The sequence below is a fragment of the Zea mays genome, chromosome 6 (genome assembly GCF_902167145.1).
Source record: "Zea mays cultivar B73 chromosome 6, Zm-B73-REFERENCE-NAM-5.0, whole genome shotgun sequence".
In the NCBI taxonomy this organism is placed as follows: Eukaryota; Viridiplantae; Streptophyta; class Magnoliopsida; order Poales; family Poaceae; genus Zea; species Zea mays.
Genome location: NC_050101.1, coordinates 179,216,963 through 179,226,921, shown reverse-complemented (window position 1 = coordinate 179,226,921; position 9,959 = coordinate 179,216,963).

Below are 9,959 nucleotides of genomic sequence, written 5' to 3'. Positions count from 1 at the left end.
TGGAACTCCTGGAAGTCTCCTTCCACAGCTTCATCTTCTCCTGAGCAGTGGTTGCAATGCTGACAACCTGGGGATGGGGGGGGGGGTTTGGTGTGTAGAGCAAGGGTGAGTACACATCAACATACTCAGCAAGTATCATGTTTGGCTGTAGTGGACTAGCTTTATGTGGGGATAAGTCCAGCAGTTGCTTTTAGTTGGTCAGATTATTATTTACTAGTAGAAAGCCAAGTTTTAGCATTAACCCAAGTTGTTAACCCAAACGTACTCCTTTCCAAACGGAAAGAGTACCACTTACCAGCACCATAGTCATAACCAAAACCATCGATCTCATAACCACCTGTACCAAAGTATCTCTGATCAAGTACCACTAATCACTGGAGCTCCCTTGGCCGCTCATAACCGCGAGCACGGCTGATATATCAGTTTTCAAACACTCTGCAGAGGTTGTGCACTTTACCCACAAGCCGTGATTCCCATTCTGCCCAGAGATCATAACTCTCCATTGATCACTACCAAGGTGACCCAGCAGGGCATCACTACGTAGCCTTTACAAAGATTTCCCGGGGCTGTAGCCACCCGTTAGGTTTCCTAAATGCACCGCACTCCTCCCCAAGGGGCGAACCCAAACTTGGCAGAGCGAGCCGCATACACCGAGCCCCATTGACGGCACGACGGCTAAGTGAACTACACCCCGGATCCTCTAATTATTCAGCTAAGGGCACCCCATTCCACCCTCATGGTTGCACTGTTTTCCCGGGCGGTCATCCATAGAACAGGTCCTTACGGAGAGGCACTCGAGGAACCGCTCGAGCCCCCTTGAAGACCACAAGTATAACATCATAATAAGAGAAGGGAAAACAGCGTATCATAGATAATCTCATCATGTTCATTGATTAGAGTTTGAGCAATAGCATAAAGCTAAACAATAATAATCCAACCCAAATAGGTAAACAAGGACATGGATAACAAAAGCTAGTCAATCCTTAGGCATAAATGTGTAATGCGGGAGGTGAATTAAAGAATAAATAGGACAGAGATAGGTCAAGGGACACTTGCCTCCACCAACCGACTGCTGCTCAGGGGCTTCTCCTGCGAGTTCCTCGGGCTCTTCGACCGGATCGTTCTCTATGCGAGCGCAAACATACATACATCCACATATTTAATACAAAAGAACAGTACACCATACAATAGAATGCAATAAGTAAACAGACGTTCCACGCGGGCTCGCGAGTACGGTTAAGAGAGAAAGAGGAAAAGACAGTCGAGAAACGATCACGTTGCATGATTATAAATTAACCACTCGCTTAATGGAAGGAAATTTAATGTAGACACTATGTTTAGCGTAAAGTAAAGTCATGTTTCATGTCTAATTATTGTAAGCAGGTGGAGATAAATAAAAAGATGGTCGCGCGGCGAGACGCGCGATAAAGCTCTCTAAAACAAATTAAGAAGTTAACGACTCGTCGCGCGACCGAGCACGCAACGAGACACTTCGCCTTAGTTAAGAGGAGACGTTAAGCGTCGCGCGACGAAGCGCATGACGGCATACGTCGGCTAAACTGAGTCCAAAGTGGAACGTCGCGTGAATACACACGCGGCGTTACACCTTAAACAACCTGAAACGAAAATGGATCGTCGCGCGACGAAGCGCACGACGCAACACAAGATAGAATCTGAATTTGGACAAATCCGTCGCGCGGCGAAGCGCGTGACGCAACACGCTAATTAACAAATAATCACCGCGAGCGCGGGCGAGCGAAGATACGGTCGGGCGAGGCCGGGACGGGGGAACGGGCGGCCGAGCCGGGGGCGGGGCGGTTGAACCGGCCCGGGGGGCGGTTGAACCGGCCAGGGGCGGCCGAGCCAGGGGCGGGGGCGCGCGGGCGAGCGGGGCTTGCCGCGCCGCGGGCGGGCGCCAGGCCACCACGGCCGGCCGAGCCGATGGGCGGGGCGGGCGAGCGCCACGCGCAGGGGCCGGGGCAGGGGCGGGCGCCGCCGGGGAGGCCGGGCGGGGGCCGAGCGCCGCCGGGGAGGGAGGCCGGGCGGGGCCGCGCAAGGGGAGGGCCGAGCGGGGGCCGAACGCCGCCGCGGGGAGGGAGGCCGGGCGGGCGCCGCCGGGGAGGGAGACCGGGCGGGCGCCGCCGAGGAGGGCCGAGCGGGGGGCCGAACGCCACCGCGGGGAGGGAGGCCGGGCGGGGCCGAGCGCCGCCGCGGGGGGGCCGAGCGGGGAGGGGCGGGCAGGGACGCCGCCGCGGGTCGGGGACGGGGTCGGGCGCCGCCGCGCCGGGCAGGGGCGGGGACGGGCGGGGTCACGCGCGGGCAGGGAGAAAAGGGAGGGCGCGCGCGGGGGGAAGGAGAGGAGGGAGAGGGAGAGAGAGAGGAGAAGGGGAGGGGAGGGGAGCTCACCTCGGGGTCCAAAATCCGGTGATTGCCGTCTCCAAATCCTAGGGCACCACGGGGAGAGAGAGGTGGAAGAGGGAGAGGAGAGGTTGTTGCGCGGGAGATCCAAATGAGAGAGGGAGGAGAGGGGAGGGGGCGCATGGGGGGTTTGGGCGCCAGGGGCGCGCAGGCCGGGGCGGGCCGGCTGGGCTGGACTAGGTTGGGCCGGGCCACTTCGCGGATCGAAAACCCACGACGAGCGCGGACCACTAAACGGAATTAAATCGCGAATCGAAATCCAGAACGGAACGAGACGAACACTCAATATCAGACAAAGAAATGTGCTTCGGCATGATGCAACACCCATGACACTTAGGTTTTGGTTTATACATGACACGGACACCTGTCGCTATACTGGTTTGAAATTGGGGAGAAGGAGCAAACGGGGAAAGAGAAAAGAGAGTAACGCCCGAATTTGGTGAGAGAAAAGAAGAAAAAATCCTACCCCCAAATTCAGGGCGTTACAATTTTAGCCGTACACCGCCGTCGAAGTCCCAAGAGCAGCCACTTTACTCAAGCCAGCCTGGCGCACCGGACACTGTCCGGTGCACCACCGGACAGTCCGGTGCACCCAGACTGGGCAGACTTTGGCTGCTCGAGCCATCTCTTCTCCAACTCGATTTTTTCTGTTTCCAGCACTTAGACACAATACATTAGTCCATAAAACAATGTACTAAGTCCGAGAAACATACCTTTATTCTTGATTTGTACTTTGTCCACCTTTTTACACTTAGGCACTTGTGTTGGACACTAAATCACCAAAACACTTAGAAATGGCCCAAGGGCACATTTCCCTTTCAATCTCCCCCTTTTTGGTGATTTATGCCAACACAACATAAAGCAACTAGAACAAGTGCAAAATCACTTCAAATAAAAATTCAAATTTGTTTTGGTCCAATTTTGGCATATATGGATCATCCTTTGCCACCACTTGGTTTGTTTTTGCAAATCAACCTCAAATTTCTATCTCTAAGTCAAACACACATGTTAAGGCATAAAGAGAGTCATTCCAAGAGTATTTGATTCAAGATTTCAAAAACTCCCCCTTTTTCCCATAATCAACATTTCTCCCCACAAGAAGCCAACTTTTGACAAGAGAGACAATAAAAGAGTTTTGACAAAACAAAAAACTCTATTCTACTATTTTCAAAATCTCTCAAGTGGTAGCTGATCCATTTATCGCTTTGGCCTTTATTTTCTCCCCCTTTGGCATCAAGCACCAAAACGGATCAATCTTGGCCCTTTAACCCCATTGCCTCACCAAAATCTTCAATAAGAATACAAAGGCAATAAGAGTACATGAGATGAACTTGGAATAAGTTACCCTCTCATCGGAGTGCAGTGGAAGTCTTTCATGGTTCAAGTCCACCTGTTCCCTTTCAATCCTTCTTTGAGACTAAAGCATCAAACTCAAGCACATGGTTAGTCTCAAAGGGTCAAGTTGTAACACATCTCCCCCTAAACATGTGCATCACTTTGCAACGGACTTGTGAGGTCCAGGGAGTGTTTGTACAACTTGAGCACCATAACTGAGCAACAAAATGCATGAGGAACATGATCAAAGGCATAAACACATGTATGTTATAAATCAATCCAAGTTCCGCGAATCTAAGATATTGAGCTCACTACGCAACCTGCAAAAGGTCTTCTCTTCTAGAGGCTTGGTAAAGATATCGGCTAGCTGGTTCTCGGTGCTAACATGAAACACTTCGATATCTCCCTTTTGCTGGTGGTCTCTCAAAAAGTGATGTCGGATGTCAATGTGCTTTGTGCGGCTGCGTTCAACAGGATTTTCCGCCATGCGGATGGCACTCTCATTATCACATAGGAGTGGGACTTTGCTCAGATTGTAACCAAAGTCCCGGAGGGTTTGCCTCATCCAAAGTAGTTGCGCGCAACACTGTCCTGCGGCAACATACTCGGCCTCAGCGGTGGATAGGGCAACAGAAGTTTGTTTCTTAGAGTTCCACGACACCAGGGACCTTCCTAAGAATTGGCACGTCCCCGATGTACTCTTCCTATCGACCTTACATCCAGCATAGTCGGAATCTGAGTATCCAATTAAGTCAAAGTTAGACCCCTTAGGATACCAGATCCCGAAGCAAGGCGTAGCGACTAAATATCTAAGAATTCGCTTCACCGCCACTAAGTGACACTCCTTAGGATCGGATTGAAATCTAGCACACATGCATACGCTAAGCATAATATCCGGTCTACTAGCACATAAATAAAGCAAAGAACCTATCATGGACCGGTATGCTTTTTGATCAACGGACTTACCTCCTTTGTTGAGGTCGGTGTGTCCGTCGGTTCCCATCGGAGTCTTTGCGGGCTTGGCGTCCTTCATCCCAAACCGCTTTAGCAAGTCTTGCGTGTACTTCGTTTGGGAGATGAAGGTGCTGTCCTTGAGTTGCTTCACTTGGAACCCAAGGAAGTAGTTCAACTCGCCCATCATTGACATCTCGAATTTCTGCGTCATTACCCTGCTAAACTCTTCACAAGACTTTTGATTAGTAGAACCAAATATTATGTCATCGACATAAATTTGGCACACAAAAAGATCACCATCGCAAGTCTTAGTGAAAAGAGTTGGATCGGCTTTCCCAACCTTGAAAGCATTAGCAATTAAAAAGTCTCTAAGGCATTCATACCATGCTCTTGGGGCTTGCTTAAGTCCATAGAGCGCCTTAGAGAGCTTACACACGTGGTCGGGGAACCGTTCATCCTCGAAGCCAGGGGGTTGCTCCACGTACACCTCCTCCTTGATCGGCCCATTGAGGAAAGCGCTCTTCACATCCATTTGGTACAACCTGAAAGAATGGTGAGCGGCATATGCTAGCAAGATACGAATGGACTCTAGCCTAGCCACAGGAGCAAAAGTTTCCTCAAAGTCCAAACCTGCGACTTGGGCATAACCTTTTGCCACAAGTCGAGCCTTGTTTCTCGTCACCACTCTGTGCTCGTCTTGTTTGTTGTGAAACACCCACTTGGTTCCCACAACATTTTGCTTAGGACGAGGCACCAGTGTCCAAACTTCATTCCTTTTGAAGTTGTTGAGCTCCTCCTGCATGGCCAACACCCAGTCCGGATCTAGCAAGGCCTCTTCTACCCTGAAAGGCTCAATAGAAGAGACAAAAGAGTAATGCTCACAAAAATTAACTAATCGAGATCGAGTAGTTACTCCCTTGCTAATATCACCCAGAATTTGGTCGACGGGATGATCCCTTTGAATCATCGCTCGAACTTGGGTTGGAGGTGCCAGTTGCGCTTCTTCCTCCATCACTTGATCATCTTGTGCTCCCCCTTGATCAAGCGCCTCCACTTGAGGTACCTGTTCGTCATCTTGGGTTGGGGGATGCACCATAGTTGAGGAAGAAGGTTGATCTTGCTCCAATTGTTCCTGTGGTCGCACATCGCCAATCGCCATGGTGCGTATTGCGGCCGTTGGAATGTCTTCTTCATCTACATCATCAAGATCAACAACTTGCTCTCTTGGAGAGCCTTTAGTCTCATCAAATACAACGTCGCTAGAGACTTCAACTAAACCCGATGATTTGTTGAAGACCCTATACGCCTTTGTATTTGAATCATAACCTAACAAAAACCCTTCTACGGCTTTGGGAGCAAATTTGGAATTCCTACCCTTCTTCACTAGAATGTAGCATTTACTCCCAAATACACGAAAGTACGATACATTGGGTTTGTTACCAGTCAGCAGCTCATATGAAGTCTTCTTGAGGAGGCGGTGAAGGTAGACCCTGTTGATGGTGTGGCAAGCCGTGTTCACGGCTTCCGACCAAAAGCACTCGGGGGTCTTGAACTCTCCAAGCATCGTCCTCGCCATATCAATGAGCGTCCTGTTCTTCCTCTCTACCACACCATTTTGCTGTGGTGTGTAGGGAGCGGAGAACTCGTGCTTGATCCCCTCCTCCTCAAGAAACTCCTCCACTTGAAGGTTCTTGAACTCGGACCCGTTGTCGCTCCTTATCTTTTTCACTTTGAGCTCAAACTCATTTTGAGCTCTCCTTAGGAAGCGCTTGAGGGTCCCTTGGGTTTCAGACTTGTCCTGCAAAAAGAACACCCAAGTGAAGCGGGAAAAGTCATCAACAATAACTAAACCATACTTACTTCCTCCTATGCTTAGATAGGCGACAGGTCCGAAGAGGTCCATATGTAGCAGCTCCAGGGGTCTTAATGTGGTCATCACATTTTTGCTGTGATGCGATCCTCCCACCTGTTTACCTGCTTGACAAGCTGCACAAGGTCTATCTTTTTTGAATTGCACGTTAGTCAAACCTATCACGTGTTCTCCCTTTAGAAGCTTGTGAAGGTTCTTCATCCCCACATGTGCTAAGCGGCGATGCCACAGCCAGCCCATGCTAGTCTTAGCTATTAAGCATGCATCTAGACCGGCCTCCTCTTTTCCAAAATCAACTAAGTAAAGTTTGCCGTCTAATACACCCTTAAACGCTAGTGAACCATCAATTCTTCTAAAGACAGACACATCTACATTTGTAAATAGACAGTTATATCCCATATTGCATAATTGACTAACAGATAGCAAATTATATCCAAGAGACTCTACTAAAAACACATTAGAGATAGAGTGCTCATTTGAGATTGCAATTTTACCTAACCCTTTTACCTTGCCTTGATTCCCATCACCGAATATTATTGAATCTTGGGAATCTTTGTTTTTGACGTAGGAGGTGAACATCTTCTTCTTCCCCGTCATATGGTTTGTGCATCCGCTGTCGATAATCCAGCTTGAACCCCCGGATGCATAAACCTGCAAGGAAAATTTAGGCTTGGGTCTTAGGTACCCAACTCATGTTGGGTCCTACAAGGTTAGTGCAAATATCCTTAGGGACCCAAATGCAAGTTTTGTCTCCCTTGCATTTTGCCCCTAACTTCCTAGCAACTATTTTCCTATCCTTTCTACAAATAGCAAAGGAAGCATTTAAAGCACGATAAATTGTAGAAGGTTCATTCATTACTTTCCTAGGAGCATGAATAGTATTCTTTCTAGGTACATGATGAATAGCATTTCTCCTAGACATATTTCTACCATGCATATAGGAAGAACTAGAAGCAAACATGGCATGAGAATCAACATCATCATAAGCATTATAACTCCTATAAGCATTTCTAGTTTGTCTCCTATCATGGTACATAAAAGCATGGTTCTTTTTAGCACTACTAGCCATAGGAGCCTTTCCTTTCTCCTTGGCGGAGATGGGAGCTTTATGGCTTGTCAAGTCCTTGGTTTCCCTCTTGTAGCCAAGTCCATCCTTAATTGAGGGGTGTCTACCAATTGTGTAGGCATCCCTTGCAAATTTTAGCTTATCAAAATTACTCTTGCTAGTCTTAAGTTGAGCATTAAGACTAGCCAATTCATCATTAAGTTTGGAAATTGAAACTAGGTGTTCACTACAAGCATCAATGTCAAAATCTTTACACCTATTACAAGTTTCAACAATTTCTACACAAGATGTTGATTTACTAGCTATTTCTAACTTAGCATTCAAATCATCATTAACACTTTTTAATTTAGAGATGGATTCATGACAAGCAGATAATTCACTAGAGAGCATTTCATTCCTTTTAATTTCTAGAGCAAGAGAATTTTGTGCACTAACAAATTTATCATGCTCCTCATATAAAAGATCCTCTTGTTTTTCTAGTAATCTATTCTTGTCATTCAAAGCATCAATCAACTCATTAATCTTATTAATTTTAGATCTATCTAATCCTTTGAATAAGCATGAGTAATCTATCTCATCATCATCACTAGACTCATCCTCACTTGAAGAAGCATAAGTGCTTGTATCATGAGTGCTTACTTTCTTCTCCCTTGCCATGAGGCAAGTGTGATGCTCGTTGGGGAAGAGGGATGACTTGTTGAAGGCGGTGGCGGCGAGTCCTTTATTGTCGGAGTCGGAGGAGGAGCAATCCGAATCCCACTCCTTTCCGATATGTGCCTCGCCCTTGGCCTTCTTGTAATGCTTCTTCTTTTCCCTCTTGCTCCCGTGTTCCTGGTCACTATCATTGTCGGGACAGTTAGCAATGAAATGACCAAGCTTACCGCATTTGAAGCATGAGCGCTTTCCCTTGGTCTTGGTCTTGCTTGGCTGTCCCTTGCGACCCTTTAGCGCCGTCTTGAATCTTTTGATGATGAGGGCCATCTCTTCATTATTAAGTCCGGCCGCTTCAATTTGTGCCACCTTGTTAGGTAGCGTTTTCTTGCTTCTTGTGGCCTTGAGAGCAAGGGGTTGCGGCTCGTTGATCGGACCATTCAAAGCGTCGTCCACGTATCTCGCCTCCTTGATCATCATTCGCCCGCTGACGAATTTTCCTAGAACTTCTCCGGGCGACATTTTGGTGTACCTGGGATTCTCACGAATATTATTCACCAAATGAGGATCAAGAACGGTAAAGGACCTTAGCATCAGTCGGACGACGTCGTGGTCCGTCCATCGCGTGCTTCCGTAGCTCCTTATTTTGTTGATAAGGGTCTTGAGCCGGTTGTATGTTTGAGTTGGCTCCTCGCCCCTTATCATTGCGAACCGTCCAAGCTCGCCCTCCACTAACTCCATCTTGGTGAGCAAGGTGACATCATTCCCCTCTTGAGAGATCTTGAGGGTGTCCCAGATCTGCTTGGCATTGTCCAAGCCGCTCACCTTATGGTACTCGTCCATGCACAAAGAGGCTAGCAACACAGTAGTAGCTTGTGCATTTTTATGAATCTGTTCATTAATAAACATGGGACTATCCGTACTATCAAAGTGCATTCCACTCTCTACAATCTCCCATATGCTAGGATGGAGAGAGAACAAGTGACTACGCATTTTGTGACTCCAAAATCCGTAGTCCTCTCCATCAAAATGAGGAGGTTTACCAAGTGGAATAGATAATAAATGAGCATTAGTACTTTGAGGAATACGAGAGTAATCAAAAGAAAAGTTCGAATTAACCGTTTTCTTTTTCTCGTAGTCATCGTCGTCCTTTTGAGAAGAGGAAGATTCGTCGCTGTCGTAGTAGACGATCTCCTTGATGCGCCTTGTCTTCTTCTTCTTCCCGTCTTTGCGCTTGTGGCCCGAGCCCGAGTTGGTAGGCCTGTCATCCTTCAGCTCGTTGAAGATAGACTCCTTCTCGTTGTTGACCACCATCCCCTTTCCCTTAGGATCCATCTCTTCGGGCGATTAGTCCCTCCTTGAAGAGAACGACTCTGATACCAACTGAGAGCACCTAGAGGGGGGGGTGAATAGGTGATCCTGTAAAACTTGAAAACTTAAGCCACAAAAACTTGGTTAATCGTTAGCACAATAATTGCCAAGTGGCTAGAGAGGAGTCAAAACACAATAACCACAATAAATCAATCACAGAGATGGCACGATGGTTATCCCGTGGTTCGGCCAAGACCAACGCTTGCCTACTCCACGTTGTGGCGTCCCAACGGACGAGGGTTGCAATCAACCCCTCTCAAGCGGTCCAAAGACCCACTTGAATACCACGGTGTT